At 38.6% G+C, this 19908-nt stretch overlaps 1 protein-coding gene across 1 annotated transcript in view; it reads right to left on the bottom strand.

Annotated features, from left to right (window-relative positions):
* XDH (xanthine dehydrogenase) overlaps window positions 1-136 on the bottom strand; it is an 86563-nt gene extending 86427 nt beyond the window's left edge. Inside the window, exon 1 of the mRNA XM_036748100.1 lies at window positions 119-136. The gene's annotated coding sequence lies outside the window, so the exon portion shown is untranslated. The remainder of the gene's footprint in view (window positions 1-118) is intronic.
* Between the last annotated feature and the right edge of the window lie 19772 nt (window positions 137-19908).

Below are 19908 nucleotides of genomic sequence, written 5' to 3' on the forward strand. Positions count from 1 at the left end.
ACCCTTGTATGTCACAAGAGCTCCGACCCGACCACATCCAGAGATTGCGGAGCAACCTCGGGAAGGGGCAGACCTTCTCATTTACTGCCCACACCTACCCTGTTTTATCCTTCCTCACCTCTTGCTATTGGAGGGCGGGACTGAAGGTGGGGCCAGGGAGGCCTCCCGACGGATGAAGCTGATTCAGCTGTGTGAGTGCCCGGAATTGGTGACTTCTTCTAGCCTGAAGAAACACAAACTCCACTCAAAGTTCAGACAGAGCTCTTCTTGGTTTTTTTTTTATTCTCAGGCATAAAGTAGGTACTTACTAAATGCTTGTGACCTTGTTAAATTAAAACGACGACACAGAGGAATCTAAGCATTTTTAAACTAGTTTTCCCCCTGAAACTTGAAAGGTATGGTGAGGGGAATAGAAAACAGAGAGGCCTCAGAGTCTGCAGACCTGGGTTCAAAGATAAATTCTGCCACTCACCAACCGCATGACCTTGAGTAAATCACTTAATCGCTCTCGGATTGTTGCCTCATCTATAAAATGAGGATGATAACAAAAATACTCCCGGTAAAAACCTCATAAAAAGAAATGTGAAGATCAAATGAGATGTATAAAAAGTGTTTTTAACCTATACATGTGAAATATTGTTTTGATGACTTTTTTCACAGTAGTTTAAAAACAACAGCAAAAAACCGAAAACAAAACAAAAACAAACCTCAACTACTACAAATGTCGACACACTATCTTTTTTCCTCCCCTCGTCTGGACCCACAAATATGTGGAAGTTCTTTTTGCCAATACAGATTGGCAACTGTCTGTAACTTATCATGTGGCATGGAGGATTGGAGCATCTTGCCTAGCAAGGCAGAGGCAGAATTTGAACCTGTTTCTTCCAGACTCTAAGACAAGCTTATTATCCACTATATCCGCTACCTATACCACCTATAAGGAGAAGTTCACCCAGTTAGGCATCACATACCCTTCCATATGCAGCACAGGACTCCCCTTCCTCTGTCCTGCTTGGGCGAGAGTCAGGTAACATACATACATACACGTATAGACGAACACCCTCCAGGGCATAGAGAACTAGCCCCAGAGCAGGTGCCAGTCTGCATTGGCAGGTGAGTTTCCTTCCTGAGCTCTCCCTACACAGATAAAATCACATTATATAATTTATCATAATCATTATTGCTATTGTTTGAACTTGTTTATTTTTGTTATTAGGTCCAAACTGATTATTTCATCTGTTTAGGGAGCTTCCAGTGTAGACTGGCGCCTTCTCCATCGGCTGTTGGGGAACGTCAGATAGATCAGTTTGACTGGAACAGAAGGTATGTGGAGAGGATTAATGTGGAATCAATCCGGACAAGGTAGACTGGAGCCAGACTGTGAAAAGCTATAAACGTCAAGCTGAGGAAAGAGGAAAGAATCATACCCCTGGGCAATAGACACTATACATGAACTGATACCATTTAGTATTATTATTGTCATTGTCATATTAATTATTAATATTACATAGAACATAATTATTATCATATGCATATACTCATAAATTATAGATATGGATAGGAATCGTGTAAGGAGGAAAGGAGAGAAAAATTAGCCATCAAGGGCCCCCACAAGTTCTCACGAAGTCGCTGTGACCAATAATTCATCAATAATTCATTGGTGGCCAATCTCCTGATAATGAACCTTTCTGAACTTAGCTAGGCCTGACCTCATTTGATAGATGGGTGATCATCCATCACATGGCCTATATTTGAAGCCTTTCCGATTTTTTACAACCTGCTCGAATATGTATTCCATCGGCCTCGCTTTCAGGAATTTAAGCTCATATCCTCTCCAAGACGAAGCATGAGAACAGAACATGAGTAGAGACGGGGTTTTGCCATCATCATCTTCGTCATCATCGTTATATAACAAAAAGGTCAGGGCCTTTCGTGTGCATAGAGCTTTGAGGTTTTATTTCAGGTGATCCTCTCAACACCCCTTTTTGAGGGAGGGAAGAGCGTTGTTATTATTTTTTCCCTTTAACAGATGGAGAAATCAAAGGCTAAGACGCTTCACCTGATGTAGCTCTCTGGGCTGTTGTCACGCTCATCCAAATTTCCTAAGGTCTCTACCGATACTTAACCTGTCCCTAATTAAAGGACCACACCACTGCTGCAATAGAGGAGAAAGACCTTTTTTGATACCAGGTACTCGTTGCCCCCTCTATTATTGGGGATAATTAAATTCCAATTAGGGCTCATTCATATTCACTCACATATAAACAAAAATTGGCACACTTGGGAACTTGCAATAGTCCTGACAACAACTATGTAGTTTTTATTGAGAAAAGCAGTGTAACAGTGTGACCGGCAGACTATAAACTCCTTGAGAACAGGCATGGTTTTGTTTTTGTGTTTGCATCGTCACTGCCTCATGCATAGAAGACTCTCATATAACAAATACTTACTGAATTGAATAAATGTTGATTGAAGTGAAATTCATCCGTGTGAATAGCTCAGAATATATTTGCACACAGGCCTGGAGCCCAGAACCTCTATACTCTGGGAGTTGCTTGGATGTTAGCCATACCAGGCAGATAGCTAAGAAAAGAGAAAGGGAATGTTCTACAGGGTGTTCCTAAAGTCTGGACACACAGGCAAAAATGCGTATTTTCAAGAAATGAAATGAATGAAATTTTCAACAACATTTTATTTAATTGGAATATTAATAAATAACATCTTCATTTGTGATGCAAAGATTGATTCACTTTGCAAGATTCACGTGAACTTGATGCGATAACCACATTGCCGTCAATTGTCTATGTGTCCAGACTGTAGGAACACCCTGTACAAAGTAGACTGTTCCCTAGAGGTGAGGAACCTGCGGCCTCAGGGCTACATGTGGCTCTCTAGGTCCTCACGTGAGGAATCTTTGACTGAATCCAAACTTCACAGAACAAATCCCCTTAATAAAAGGATTTCTTCTATAAAACTTGGACTCAGTCAAAAGGCTGCACCCAAGGACCTAGAAGGCCACATGTAACCTCAAGGCCGCAGGTTCCGCACCCCTCTTACACTGCGGACCATTTTTCGTCTCTGATAAGTTCGCCCTTGGACACATTGCTGGCCCAAAGAGTTCTTCACATGTGTCTGCTTTGCAATCAATAAAGGCATGTTGCAACACTGTGGGTCCATGTATGCTTTTAAGTGAAGTCCATAGCAGGAAGTAGTAAGTGCATGTGCAAAGTGTATTGGTAACCAAGATGGGACTTTTTTACTGTTTTAGAATGCTAAATTAATTGTCTTTGATTGATTCTAACGAGGTGTTAAACCTCAGGCCCCTACCCTTTTACTAATTAGGTGTGAAGCCCCAGGCTGGTTAGCAAACTAGTTTGCTAGTTTGAGAGAGGTGGGAAGCCCCCAGGGCCCTAAGGGGAGTTGCTAAGACCAGAGCCAATAGTATGCACCTAAGTTCTGGTACATCAGATGATGTTTGATGATGGCTAAAGACTGTATAAAAAGAGAGAACAGAGTTGTTTGCTTGGGGCTCTCACTCGTGGAGTGTTGGTGTGGAGACTCTGGGCAGTCCCTCTAGGAGCCTCCCAGCTGGTCAACCCAGATGTTGATGCTTTCTTGGTAACTATGAATTATGATTTGGTCTGTTTATAATGTATGTTTGTAATTTCTATTTGTATTTGTTCTGAAGTTCAGGGTGCTGGTTTTTCCTCCTGAACTAAGTGAGTTACATTTGTATGTTGGATTAAAGTAGCTAACCCCTTAATGTTGCTTTCCTTAGTAAAGCAGATCAAAAGAACCTGTGCTGGCAGCTCTTGTTGCTGGTCTTGTTGGGTCTTACACCTCAACAGTTGCTGCTAGCTGAATTGTTGCAACACAGAGTAGAGGAATATTTATTATCATTTTTTCTTTTTTCCTCAGTTAAAGCCTTTCATAGTCTGGCCAAACTACTTTGTCCAGATTAATTTCACATCAGTCTTCTTCACACACTTTCTATTCTAGCCAAACAGACCTACTTGATTTGATGCTCCCCCAATTCATCATCCCATCTCACACCTCCCCTCATCTGTATCAGCTATTTCCCTTCCCCTTTCAGCCTCTTAGAATTCCCATCTGCTTTCATCTCTGACTCCCAGCACTGCCCACCAGGAGTACTTGCAAATATTTGTAAATATTGTCTCACCCTCCTTGCCTCCCCTATGAGAATGTAAGCTCCTGGAAGGCAGGAATGGTTTTTTGGTTTGTCTTTGTACCTACAGAGCCTAGCACAAACTACATAATGAGTTTTTAGTAATTATTTGTTGAATTCTACTTGAAGTTTTCCCTTACCACCCCATCCTCACTCCAAATGATACTGTGTATTTTCTTGTATATGTTCCAGATATATATGTATGTACATTACATATGCATACACACATGCACACGCACATCTCTTCCAACTCCAATCCATTCTCCAGTCAACCACTAAAGTGAGTCCCAAAATGCATTTCATAAAATGATCACATCACCCCCCTACTTAATGAATTGTAGTGGTTCCCTCTTGCCTCCTGGTGCAAATACAACCTCACCTCTGTTTGGCATTCAAAAAGCTTTATAATCCAGCCCCCTTCCTACCTTTCCAGTTTTCTTACACCTTACTTCTGGACTAGTACTCTTCAATCCAGTGACACTGGCCTCCTGGCTGTCCCATGAACAAGACACTCCATCTCTCCAGGCATTGTTTCTGGCTTTTCCTCATGCTCTCCCTCCCACACTGACTACTGACCACCCTGACTTCCTTTAAGTCCCAACTAAAATTCTACCTTCTACAGGAGGCCTTCCCTAACCCCTTAATTCCAATGCTTTTCCTCTTTTAATTATTTCCTATTTATCCTATATATAGCTTTCTTTGTACATATTTGTTTGCATGTTGGCTCTCCCATTAGATCATAAGCCCCTTGAGGACAGGGACTATCTTTTGCCTTTTTTGTATCCTCAGTGCTTAGTGCAGTCCTTGGCCTATAATAGCACTTAATAAATGTTTATTGAATAAATGAATAAATTATTATTCATATACATACACATACATATTATCTCATCTATTAGAATGTATGATCCTAGAGGGCAGGACTTGTTTCCTTTTGTCTTTCTATATCTAGTGCTTGGTGCATAGTGGACACTTAATCAATGCTTACTGATTTGGTGGATTGAATGGAAGGAATTTTAACCCTCTATTGTCTTCCAACATCTGGCACGGTCCTTAGTATCTCACCCTCTCCCCACCTCTAACATCTTGTATATTTATCTACAGTGTCAACAGTATAATGTTTCACAGGTATTTGGTCAGGGGACAGGGTTGGTCTAAGAAACCTGATAGGTAGAGAGGATGAAATCCAAGTTTAAAAAAAAAAGTGTTCTTCATTTAAAAATCTTTAGATCCACTTTGTTGACCCTTCATCTCAGGGAAAGATAGATAAATAAAGTATCTGGTAAATATTTGGTATTCTCTCCGAGGCCTGTGTTCTCTGCCTTGCTAATCTCTCCACAAGAACAACTTCGCTTAGTGATTCCAATTCATAGTGAACAAGGATTAAGAGATGCGGGTGTGCTTCCTTTCTACGTGTGTTTTTTCACTGAACAGAGCATCAAAATCTGCAAGACAAAGATGGGATACTTCAAGTACACTGGTGTCCAGACCTTGAAGGGCACTGAAAGCCAAAATGAGCAAAGAGAAGATAAACTTGAAGTCCATTGACTCCAAGGTATCTCAACCAATGACTTGGCTGGGCTCTGGTTTTCCAAACAGCCCATAAGGACCTTCTGGTAAAGTATATTTTTAGATGATAACGACAGCATTTTAAAGACAAACAGTTTTGAAAGACTTAAGATCTCTGATCAATGCAATAACCAACCATGATTCCAGAGGACAGAAGATGCAGCATTATGCTCACATCCTGACAGAGAGGTGATATACTCATGATGCAGTTAAATAGACACTTTTGGACAAAGCCAATGAGTGAATGTGTTTTGCTTGACTATGCATATTTATTACAAGGGTTTTGGGTTTTTTTCTCCTTTTTCCCCAATGTGGAAGTGGAGAGGTGAGAGGATGAGAAATTTAATGCTTATTTATTTTTTAAAAAGTAAATTGATAATGAAAGTTACATTAAAATAAAATATATTGTGAGAGCTGTAATTACACTGGGGTAACTAGGACTTTTCTCCAGGGTGCTGAATCAAGAGAAAGTGCTGACATTATTTATATTCCTTTACCATCAGTAGAAACAACAGTGTTTAGCAACTAGTTAGTGAAAATAATTCACTAAAATAGGAAACTATCAGATGGTTTTATGTGATATGCTCCCCCACTGCTCTATGCTGTTCCTTTATAGGCACTTCACCCTATCTCCGTCACTCCCTCATTTCACAATGATATCCCATTCTCTGTCTCCTCCACACTCAATTGAAAGTGTGCTTCACACCACTGGTCCTAGGGATGGCTTGAGAATGTAAGCTCCTGGAGAGGAGGAAATGTTTTTCATTTTGTCTGCCAGATCAACCTCCAGTGCAAGTTACCTTGGGGATGTGCATGGTTTGACCATGGAATCCTTCAGCATTAATAGTTGTAAAAAAATGTGAAAGAAGGTGGTCTAGCTGTACCAGATCTCAAACTCTATTATGAAGCAGTAATTATCAAGACAATCTGGTACTGGCTAAGAAATAGAGTCGTGGACCAATGGAATAGATTAGATACAAATTACATTATGGTAAATGACCATAGTAATCTAGCATATGATAAACCCAAGGATCCAAGCTTTCGGAACAAAAACTCATTATTTCACAAAACTGCTGGGAAAACTGGAAAATAGTATGGCAGAAACTAGGTATAGAGTATATAGACCAACATCCCACACCATATACCAAGAGAAGGTCAAAACGGGTACATAATTTACACATAAAGGGTGATACCATAAGCAAATTAAGAGAGCATGGAATAGTTTATCTGTCAGATTTATGAATAAAGGAAGAATTTACGACCAAAGAAGATATAGAGAACATTATAAAATGTAAAATACGTAATTTTGATTATATAAAAGTTAAAAAGTTTTGCACAAACAAAACCAATGCAACCAAAACTATACGGAAAGCAGAAAACTGGGGAAACAATCTTTACAGCAAGTATCTCTAGTAAAGGCCTCATTTCTCAAATACACAGAGAACTGAGTCAAATTTATAAAAATGCAAGTTATTTTCTAATTGATAAACAGTCAAAAGATATGAACAGGCAGCTTTTAAAAAAAATCAAAGCTATCTATAAGTCACATAAAAACGTTCTAAATCACTAATCACTATTTATAGATAAATGCACATTAAAACAACTCTGAGGTACCACCTCACACCTATCAGATTGGCTAATATAACAAAAAAGAAAAATAATAAGTGTTGCAGGGGATATGGGAAAACTGGGACACTAATGCACTGTTGGTGGAGTTGTGAACTAATCTAGCCATTTCGGAGAACAAATTAGAATTATGCCCAAAGAGCTATAAAACCTTTGATTCAGCAATACTACTGCTAAGTTTATATCCAGAAGACATCCAAAAAAGGGAGAGGGAACTATTTGTACAAAAATATTTATAGCAGCTCTTTTTGTGGTGACTAAGAATTGGAAATCAAAGGGATATCCATCAACTGAGGAATGTCTAAACAAGCTGTGGTATATGATTATAATGGAACATTATTGTGTTGTAAGAAATGATAAACAGAATGATTTCAGAAAATCTTGGAAAGACTTAATGAACTGATACCTAATGAAGTGAACAGAACCAGGAGAACATTATACACAGAAACAACAATATTGCTCGATGAAGAACTATGAATGACTTAGCTATTCTCAGCAATACAATGATCCAAGACAATCCCAAAGGACTAATGATAAAGCATACTCTCCACCTCCAGAGAATGAACTAATATTGTCTGAATACAGACTGAAGCATGCTATTTTTTTCTTTTATTTGAGTCTTCTTTTACAAAATGTCTAATATGGAAATGTTTTACACAATTGCATATGCATAATCTATATCTGATTGCTTACCATCTTTGGGAGGGGGTAAGGGAGATAGGGAGGGGTAGAATTTGAAACTCAAAACTTTAAATAAAATGTTTTAAAATTTTTTAAATAGTTGTAGTTATGGTTACTGACATATGCATACATATATTCATATGTATATATGTATCTATATATATATATACATATATATATATCTTTAGCATATACAAAGTAGTCTGCACGTAGTGTCTCATTTGAGCCTCACAACAACCTGTACAGGGTATATTACTGGTCTAATTATCCTTATTTTACAGGTAAGGAAACAGAGGCTCTTTGAAGACTCTTCTGTTGTTCTCCCTCCAGTGAAAATTTAATGAATAAACCCTAATCATAGTCACCCTCTTTTATACTAAATATAATAATAGCTAACCTTTACATATTGCTTACTATATGCCTTGCACTGTGTTAAGTGCTTTACAATTATTATTTGATCCTTAAAACCACTCCAGGGAGTAGGTGCTATTAGTATATCAATTTTACAGATGAGGAAACTGAGGGAAACAGAGGTTAAGTGACTCTCCCAGAGGCAGCTAATGAGTGTCTGAGTGTGTATTTGACCTCACCTTCCTGACTCCAGGACCAGTGCTCTATCTACTGTACCATATAGCTGCCAGTGAGTAATGAGTAATATGAGTCCAGTGACTCAATCACCAAGTATTTATTAAGCACCTACTATATTCTGGGCAATGTACTAAGTGCCAGGGATATAAAGATACAAGTGAAGTAGTCCCTGACCACAAAGAGCTTACATTTTAATAGACAAATTAAGAAAAATTAAAGATCATCCCACTTCAAAGATAAAGAGGTCACTTGGAAAAATATAGATGTTGAGCTGAATGAGATTTTTACTAGTCCTAAATATGATATTTATTGAAGTCATGGAAATGTATTGAGTCATCATGGACCTTAGGGATCATTTAATCATATCCTCTTAATTTATTAATAAGGGAACAGACCCAGAAAAGTTAAATACCTTGCCTAAGATCACCCTACTAATTAGTAACACACTCAGATCTAGAACCCAGATCTTCTGACTCAATCCAAGTTCTTTTCGATCTCTCTCTTCTCACCTGCTTGATATGTCCAGGACAAGGAAACCCAGGTGAGAAGACTAGGAAAACGATTTGAGATGGTTTGAGGAATGTATGAAGACAGCAATAAGAAGATGTATGAGTTAAGAAATACCTTACAATGTCCAAGAAAGGAACCAAGAGCTGTAATCCCAAAGTTACAGGATTTACCAAATGGGCATAGGTAAATAAGCCTCCAGAAAAAAAAAAAAAAAAACTGTTGGCTCTATAAATGCTGGAAGTGAATGAAATACAAAAATCATAAGAATTCTGGGGAGAATCTGAAGTTCTATGAGGAAAGCTCCCAGATCTCCAGAATTTGCAAAGACAAATGAAAGTTTTAGAATGGAAATTTTAGAAATATCTTCTGAAGACTGAGAACAAGAAGGACAGGTTCTTTCCCTATTCCTCCATATCCTACCTCCCCTCCACAGCACAATATCCTGGATAGGGATTCCCAAGTGAAGAGAAGCCAGAATAATTTGAACAGGAAGGCAATTAAAAGTCTTACATAACAGAGCAGATAGCATGAGAAGTGTCTACGGTAATAACTTGGTTACTGGAAATTCCTGGATTTCATGATACTACATTTTGCTAGCAGCCAGAACACTGAAAGCACCGCACCCTCTAGGATTAGACACTTTGCCAGGTTGGTGGGACATTCCCCTGGTTCAGGAACCAATATGATCAGAAACCCAGTATTAACCCAGCAATTTTCTTTACATCTGAGTGTATATTCACAAGGGCTGAAAGCGCTGTCATTTCCTTAAAAAACCAAGGACTCAAAAACAAAACAAACACACCAAAACAGTAGGAGTCAGTATCAACGTGCAATCGGATCCTTGGTGATTGATTGTGATCGTTAGCAGAGAGTATTCAAGAGGTCTTCCACCTTCACTGTGAGGTCTGGCTCTGTCACTTCCCTACTCAAAATTTCTGCAATGGCTCCCTCTCATCTCTGGGATAAAAGGAAAACTCTTCAGTTGGACTTTTAAAGTCCACAATTTGACTCTGGCCTCTCTTTCCAGGCTTACTGCATCCGACTGTCCTTCCATGCTGACCTTCTTGATCCTTCCTCTATCTCCAGGTCCAGCCTCCAGGCCTTTGTACAGACTATCCCCCAGATCTAGGGTAAATTTTCTTCTCACCTTTGGTTTATAGAATCCCCAGCTTTCTGCAAAGCTCAGCTTAAGCTCTGCCTCCTACAGGAAGTCTATCATGATTTTCCAAGTTGTTACTGCCCTTCCCATGAAAAATACTTTGTATCCATTTTGAATATATTTTATGTTTAACTTTTTACATATATTTACAAATAGTGTGTAAGCTCTTAGACAGCAGATAACATTCCATTTTTTTCTTTTATCTCTAGAATATAGAGCAGTGCCTAGATCATAGAAGGTGCTTAAAAATGTTTGTCGAATGAATTATTCATTTGTTTCTCAGAAATCTGCACACCATAACCAGACCCCTTTCCCCTTCTCATGAAAGATAAAGCTTGGTGTTGATCCAAGCTCTGAAGTCCTTTCCCCAAATGATTCACAGAAAGAGAAAAGAGATCCAAGTTTACTAACACCTACAAATAGCAAGACGGCCTAGTCAGCAGTGTTGACACAGTATGACTCTGCTATAGCAGCAGCCCAAGCTTAATGTTCTTGGGCTGAAAGACACCAACAGAAGCAATAGCTAGAAATTCAGGTTCCACACCCAGCAGGAAAAGAGGCATCTTCCTGGACTCATTCATATCTGTCACCACTTGGATAGAAAGGTGCCGCTCCCTTATGCCCCACTGACAGGTTGCAGGAGCCTTGAAGGGAGACACTCACCTTCCAGGTTAGCTAAACCATTCACCATTTGCCTCTTGTCTATGCATGGCCCACATCAGTACCTCAACTAGGAACATAACAGCATGAAGCAAGAGGAGCAACAGTTAAGAAAAAGGCAATGCTCTCTTTGTATCCCATCACTTCCCAATCTTAAAATTTCTCTTTTCCAAAGTTTCCAACTGCACTCCTTATTTATATGGGAATATAAATAATCATTCATACATCATTAATGTATTGTGTAAATATATGTATTGTGTATATATACATATTCATATTATGTGTGCATATTTATATATGTGTGTGGATATATGGATATATAAAAATGAATATACACAAAATATGCATGCACATGGCACACATCTATGCATTGTGTATCTATATTTATACATGTGCAATATATAGACATTTTAAGAAGGACCCCACTAGTCTTTACCTCACTTGAACCCAGATTCTTTCTTCGGACTCCTTCCACATGTCTCCTCTGTCATTACTACCTTGGAAAAACTTCTACCTATTACGTTATATTATTCTGCCTATATTAACATTTAAAATATTAGTACCTAATTTATTATTATTACTTATTACTAATATTATTATTTTAATAAATATATTGTATTATATAATATATAAAACAATATTAATAAATTAATTTAATTAATGTGATTATTAATATTATTGCTGTTATTATTAATTACCAATATTAAAATATTATTGCCTAAATATTAATAACTGAAATATACTATACCTATAAAGATCTTCCTATTCTGATTCATAACTATGTCTCTTTGGAACCACCATTTTAATAAGGTCCCCAGCCATATGTCAAGTCTGATACCTGGACTTTCTCTCCAGAGTCCTCTCACTTACCACGTAGTCCCTACAGGTACCTTCTGTCACCCAACTCCCACCCCCTTCCCACTCCCCTTTATGTGTGGTCTTCCCCCATTAGAACGTAAGCTCCTTGGGGGTGGGGGTCTGTTTTACCCATATTTGTATCCCTAGATCTTAGCACAGCACCTTGCATATAGTTCTAAGTGCTTAATAAATGATTTATCTATTTATATGCACATGATTCTATCTTCTTACTTCAATATTTCAAAATAACAATAATAATACTGGTTCCCAAAGAACCAGAAACAGCATAAATGCCCATCTATTGCAGAATGGCTGGTCCAATTATAATACATGTAAGGATCTGAATTTGACTACACTGTTAGAGACAACAAACATGATGGATTCACAGAAGCATGGGAAGCCTTCTCTGAGCTGATCCAAAGGGAAGTAAACCAAACTAAGAAAACACTGTACACAATCCCTGCATGCATTGCAACAAAGTAAATGGAAAGTCAAAAACATAAAACTGACTGTTTTGTAAATACGACTAGGATGCTTAGCCCGAGAAAAGAATTAAGAAAATACACCTCTTTCCTTACTTTGAGGTTGTTGTTACTGTTGTCCAGTTGTGTCCCACTCTTTGTGACCCCATTTGGGGTATTCTTGGCAGAGATACTGGAGTGATTGGTTTGTCATTTCCTTCTTCAGTTCATTTGACAGATGAGGAACTGAGGCAAATAGGGTTAAGTGACTTGGCCGGGGTCGCACAGCTGGTAAGTGTCTGAGGCTGGATTTGAACTCAGGAAGATGAGTCTTCCTGACTCCAGGCCTGGTGCTGTATCCGCTACACCTAACTCTAATTTAACATTCCTTCGCATCTCACTCAACTCCTTAAAATGTTGAATGGGCACTGAATTTAGAATCAGAGGACTCAGTTTCAAATCTTGCCTCTGTCACTTACTAGTTTGTGATTTTACAATCAGTCAATCAAACAACAAGCATTCATTCAGGACTTACCACATTCTATCTGTTGTGCTAGACACTGGGGACACAAGTACAAAAAATGAAATAATTCCTATTCTTGAGGACTTTACATTCTAATAAGGGAGACAACAAGTATATATCTAAGTAGATAGAGAATAAATATAAAGAGATTTAATTAAAAAAAGTTAACCACAAATGTAAAAGTTACATCTTGAAGGATGAGAGAGTTTCTATAAGGCATGGCTAAGGAGGGAGTGCATTCTAAGCATGGGGTTTGGCTAGTGAAAATACGTGAAGACAAGTGACAGAGTGTTATATGAGGAACAAAGAGACAGCCAGTTTATCCAGAACATAGTTTGTGTTAAGGGGAGTAACATATAATAAAGAGAGAAAAATAGATTGGGGCAAGGGGGTGAAGAGTTTTAAAAAATAATTTTCTCTTAGAGGCAATAGGAAGCCACTGAAGTTTGTTGAGTAGTGATATGGTTTATTGAGTTATAAAGTTTTTTGAGTGATAATGTTGGTCAATTCTATAATAAATAAAAATAAAAAATTTAATTTTATTTATTAGTTATTAATTATTCTATTACTTTTATTTATTATTATATTATTTATTATCTATTTATTAATTTATAATTATTAATAATTAGATAATAAATAAAATATAATTTAAAAGAAATATAGTATAAAATAATAAAAATCAAATAAATAAATAATAAAAATGAAAATGAAAAAAATAATAAAATCATTTTGGCAGCAATGTATAAATTAGAGTGGAGAGGCAGGGAGAACAACTGGGAAACCATTGCAATAATCCAGGTGAGAGGTCAGAGGTCAGAGGTGATAGGGGCCTAAGCTAAGATGGTGGCTGTACATGTAGAGAGAAGGGATCAAATGTGAGTGTTGTTGTACAGTTAGAAATTACAAGACTTGGCAACTAATTAGGTATGTGGGGTGAGTGAGAGTGAGGAGAAAGGACAATGCTAAGGTTATGAATCTGAGAGTTTGAAAGAATGGTGTTGTCTGTGATGGGCACTTATTTAAGAGTATGTATAAAGAAGAAAGAAGAGGGCCCAGGACAGAACCTTTGAGAATACCCACAATTCAGGGACACGAACTAGATGATGAGCCAGCAAAGGAGACTGCGAAAGTGCAGTCAGACAGGTAAGAAAATCAGGAAAGAGGAACATCATGAAAACCCAGAAAAGAGAGTATCCAGGAAGAGAGGGTGATCAACAGTGTTAAATATAGCAAAAAGAGAGAGAAGCATAAGGACTGAAAAAAGACCATCAGCAGCTAGGTGGTGCAGAGCACTGAGCTTTGGGCTTGGAGTCAGGATGACCTGAGTTCAAATCTTGCCTCAGACATTTACTAGCTGTGTGACCTTGGACAAATCATTTAACCTCTGCTTGCCTCAGTTTCCTCAACTATAAAATGGGGATAATAATTACACCTACCTCAGGTTATTTTGAGAATCGAATGAGATAAGATTTATAAAGTGCTTTGCAATTAATTGGCACTGTCTTTTGGGGGCCAGAAGGGAATCGGCTGCCATGGCCTAGGGAAAATCATGTGAAGCATGGATTAGGCCTGGAAAACTTTCTGAGTGCCAGAATGATGCGACATATAGAACATTGTAATTAGAGTCAGGAAGATCTGGGTTTGAATCCTTCCTCTGATATTTAGTCAGCCAATAAGCATTGATCAAGTGCCTATTATGTGACAGGCACTATGCTAAGCACTAAGGATGCCAAAAGAGGCAAAAGACAGTCCCTGCCCTCCAAGAGCTTGCAATCTGATTTATTAAAACCATAACCTCGAACAAGTCACTTATCCTGCCCATGCCTCCTTTTCTTCATCTGTAAAATGAGGGGGTTCCTTCAGGTTGACATCTACAGTTAGTGGACTTTGGTTACAGGTTAGCTGAGTTATTGTGCTTCGTCTGCATGGAATCTTGTGTATACATTTCTGGATGTTATACAAATCGATCCTTGCTGTTTCTGCACCTATCTTTTCCCTTTGGAATTATTTCAATACTTCTAAAACCTCATTTCTTTGGTGTGCATCCTGTTACCTCCAGTGCAGATTTCGTTTCTGTAGCAACTTTAGGAAATGGTGTTTGTGAGCTGCTACACCTGAAAAATTCACCACCTTGGCTTTGGCTAGAGCCAAATTAGAGATGGACCTCTTCTAATTAGACAGTGAATACTGGGTCTCAGATGATATAGCCCATCACCAGGCCTACACTCAAAGCCTCTCTAGCCTGAAAGAGCCAACCAGAATTTATGTTCTATAAACACAGGCCCTAAAAATTCAGGGTCAAGTCAACATTACCTGGAGGTATAGAAGCAAGACCCTGGTCGAGGAATTCTCCAGATGACTATATAACCTAGAAAAGATTCTAGTGTAGTCTATACTAGAGTACATGGTAGAAGCAGTAAGAAGAGAAAGAAAAATTGAGTGTTAGAATTAAGCACCCAAATAATGGTGGCGATGGCCAAAAACAGGAAGAGAAGCATATAGGAATAAGGAACATAACTTTTATGAATCCAGGAAGTGAAGCAGGTTTCACCTGTTTCACAAGGTCCAGGGACCAAGAAACCTAAGGGAGTAAATCCACTAAAATATTCCTAGCAGCCCTTTTTGTGATAGCAAAGAACTGGAAACAAAGCAGATGATTTGGAGAATGGCTAAACAAATTGTGGCACGATAAAGTAATATTACTGAACCACAAGAAACAATAAAAATGAAGAGTTCAGAGAAGCATGAGAAGCTTTCTATAAATTGGCTCAGAGTAAAGTTAAGCAAAATCAGGAAAACAATGGAAAGAAACAACATTGCAATTATAATGACCATCCTTGGCCCTGGGAAAAGGTAGGGGTGGGGAGTACAGGCATGGGATATTGCATATGCCATAAGACTTTATTAATGCATTAGTTGGTTTTTCTGAATTTTCTTTGTTTTTAAATCTTTGCTGTGAGAAAGATCTCTGGATACAAGGGAGGAAGGGAGGGTATATTCAGAAATATTTAACAGTGAAGGTGATATAAATACAATATACAAGTAAAATGAGGTTGTTACTGGTTTGGTTTTGTTTTGTTTTTTAAATAAATTCAAAAGAGTTTTATGCCTTAAGACAAAATATATAGGAAGTAGTGAAAATTGAAAGCCGTGGGCTAACGGCAATTTTATCCAGATCATTTCCAAGAAGAAACGGTAGCCCAGAGAAGCTGATGCAATCTGCAAGGTCTGTAGCCAATGGCGGGACCTTTTATGTAACCCTTTTGTCAGAGGCCCCTTCCTGACAGAAGGACCAACAGTCACTTTGGGAGAGCTCTCGCTCCTCCTGCTCTTTGTCCCCAAGTAAATTATCGAGGAACCTGAGGCCAATTCTCCAATCTCCATCTCAGGCTCTCAAGGTTCAAAATCACAAGCTGTTTTAATAACAAGTGAAGGGAAAGACTTTAGAAGGATTTGTATCAAAGTACGCAGAAAATAAGGAGATCTCTGAGTAAGTGGTCCTTACCCTGTGCAGTTTCAAACAATAAATCCATCAGCCAAACATTAATGAAGCTCTGCTTTGGGCCGGCTGCTGGGCTGGGTTCTGGGGACTCAAAGATAAAAAGGAAACAGTCCTTGCCCTCAAGGAGCTTATATTCTCTCAGGAGAGACAACATGTACATCAAAAGCATGTATAAAATACAGTGTCCCAAGAGTCTTCATTCGATTTTAAGCTTCGAACTACATAAGACTTTAGAGGCATCATGTATATAGAAAATAAACATAAGATAAATTTTCATTTTCACTATGGCCCTGGCCTCTGAGGACCTCCCAAAGTTGCATCTCCTTTTTCAGAGTCTCCCGTGCAACATTGTCCTTTCACGGGATCTTTGAATTGAAAGCAATGAAGTACCTCTACAGCATGTCTGAACAAGTGGTCATCCAGCCTTTTCTGAAAGGCCTCCATTGAGAAGTAATACACACACATATGTATGTATATATGTATATATACACATATGCACATATACATACAGAGAAACAGAGAAAGAAATATATGTATATGCACATACTTAAAGCTATATAGCTTTAAGTTTTGCAAAGAGCTTTTACCAATGTCATCACATTTGAGTAGTAGCACCCGATTCATCATCCCCTCTGGCAGCTGGACATGAGGGCAAAGGAGAAAGCAATGGCGGCTGGGACTGCCGACTAAAGGTAGAAGGTGGTGGCAGTCTGCCTCAGCCTCCAGCCTGATGACAAAGAATGCCAACCACGTCTGTTGGGAGGCATAGCCACCTCTGTTTGAGAACTGTGAGGAAGCCTCTCCACCTCCCCTTCTCCTTCCACTTTGCTCATTGGTTTACAGGCACCTGCTACAATTTGTCCCTTTGTTATATCCCAACTGATTCTCTTTCTCTTCATATAAAAGCATCTATGGTTAACCCAGAAATGAGCATTCCCCTAAGTAAACTTTAATTGCAGTCAGGAATTGTAAGTAGAGTTGTGGCCACGGTGCTTGATGCCCCAGAACATAATTGGCTAGGAAGTCCCCTTCCTTGCTCAGAGAAAAGATCAGAGTTCTCGATCAATTGTTAAAGGATTTTTGACCAGAGGCTTGATGAGCAAAACTGGTATTTTTTTCATTTTTATTAATAAATCTGTAATCTCCTCAAAAAACCAAAGAAAGTATCCCATATGGATCTGAGTCTATTGCCTGTGGACATAAGAAATTTCATTGATTATTGAATCTAGTCACAGCTTCAGTAAAAATTTCCAACCCTAACTCTAGCCAGAGAGGGAGGGGGAAATGAAGAGTGTGGCCTGTAGGTCACTGAAGTAAAAATTCTCTACCTGTTCCCAAAGGGAGAGGAAGACTCAGGGGAGCAGGAAGTGGCCAAATGGAAGCCCCCACACTGAGCCAAGCACAGTAAACCGAGATAGGTGTGGTCTGAAAGGATTCAGCCCTCTCTCACTCCCAGAGCCATGGCGATAAAGTCCTCCCAAGCCTAAAGTTCTCCATTGCGTTACCTAGAGGAAGGAAAAAAGGGAACAAGTAATTATTAAGTGCCTATTATGAGTCAGTAATTGTGCTAAGTCATTTAATATTCACAACAACTCTGAGTAGGTACTGTTATCATTTCTGTTGTACGGTTGAGAAAACTGAGTCAGACAGTAGTTAAATGACTTGCCCAGGGTCATACAGCTAGAATGTATCTAAGGCTAGATTTGAACTCAGGTCTATTATGACTCTAGGCTCAGTGATCTATCCATTGTACCCTCTACCTGTCTCCTAGCAAAGGACACACTGACTATCTCTACTTCTTTCTATCCACGTTCATATGGCATGGACTGGACACCCTTCACCACCCTCATTGCCATCATCTGGACATTTTCCAACTTATCAATGTACCTTCTAAAATGTGGTTCCCATAAATGGACACAACATGTCTTCTGACACACAGATGAGACTAATGAGGCCAGAGTAAACTAAGTGTATCACCTTTTTATTCATAGAAGCTATACTCCATCTTGATACAGTCCAAGATCCCATTAGCTTTTCTCGATTGTTCTTAGGTTCAAATATTTAGAGCTAGAAAAGACCTCTGAGGTCATCAAGTCCGATCTATTTTACAGATAAGAAACTGAGGCCCAGGGAATTTATGTGGCTTGCCCAAGGTCATACAGATGGTAAGCAGACAAAATGGAAATTTAACCTCCATCCTTTGACTTTTGATTCATCTTTATCTTGAAGTCCACTAAAATCCCCAAACATTTTTCAGAGAAGCTATACTCTAACCATATCTTCCTAATCTTAAAACTTATGAAATTAATCTCTTGAACCCAAGAATATGACTTCATATTTATCCCTAACAATTTTTTTTCTGATTAGATTCAGAAAAACTCTAGACTCTCTCAGCACAGTTACTAAACTTCTTCTCTACTTTCCATCTCTCTCTGTGCAGTTTTACCCAGCCTCTAGCAAGTAATGGTCAGACTGTTCTCCATTATAGTCTAGTCCCTTGTAGCTTCTCCCAATATAATTCTTCTTAACCTCAAGCAGAAGACACTAGACATCTTTGACTTGCCAAAATGCATTTACAACTTAAAAAAAAGAAAATCCTCTCCAGATGCCTTCATTATAAGGTGATTACCAGTGCCCCAGGCATCACACACACAAAAAAAATTATCTCCCAAGGGTAGAGGAACCATTCTCCTTTGCCCATGTAAACATGACTTTCTAGCCAATTTCCTGTTGGCTCGGGGTTATATCCTTTCCCACCCAGGGCTCAGGTGATATATCTTTTGCCTACATTGCTATTCCCTTCTTGGAGGTGGTGATGGCGGTGGACACTCATTATTTTCCTGATTATCACAATCCTCTTCTCCCTGGGAAGCTAGGTGGGGTCGTACTAATTACCTTAGGCTACTTTCCCAAACATCTTCCCCTTCAGATCCATGTGGGCTACGATGAAATGCACCCGGAGGTGACCAGAATCTTCATTTTGGGGAAGGAAACACAGGCAGAACAATTTCTATAATGACCACAATAATGTAAAGGAAAGATTTTTTTTAATTCTTATCAATTTGATGTCTAATCATAACTTCAGAGGACTGCTTGATATTGAAATCTGGCCTTGGCAAAAAAGGAGTAGGTTATTAGTGATGAACAGGGCATACATTTTCCTACATGACCCACACATTCATTTCTCTTGCTTTTAAAGTTACAAAGAAAGTTATGTTGTTATGTTGTCAAACATAGAGGGACTAGGAAGATGTAACTGGAAAATGACAGAGAAGAAACAAACAAAGAAACAAAGAAAGAAAAAGAGAGAGAGGGGAGAAAGAGAGAGAGAGAGAGAGAGAGAGAGAGAGAGAGAGAGAGAGAGAGAGGAAGGAAGGAAGGAGGGAGGGAAGGCAGACCAATAGAAGACTTTTTGAAATTAAGCATATTTTATTATTAAAGTATATTTAATTTTTTAAAATAAATCCTGGCAGGTCTGAGGCCTAATAACATATTTGATCATTTTGTTGCATAAGTATAGTCCTTAGAACCAGAAAAGGACTTATAAGAAAACTAGATCAGAAGAAGATTTAGGAAATTGTTTTAAAA

This window comes from Trichosurus vulpecula, chromosome 3 (genome assembly GCF_011100635.1).
Source record: "Trichosurus vulpecula isolate mTriVul1 chromosome 3, mTriVul1.pri, whole genome shotgun sequence".
Classification (NCBI taxonomy): Eukaryota; Metazoa; Chordata; class Mammalia; order Diprotodontia; family Phalangeridae; genus Trichosurus; species Trichosurus vulpecula.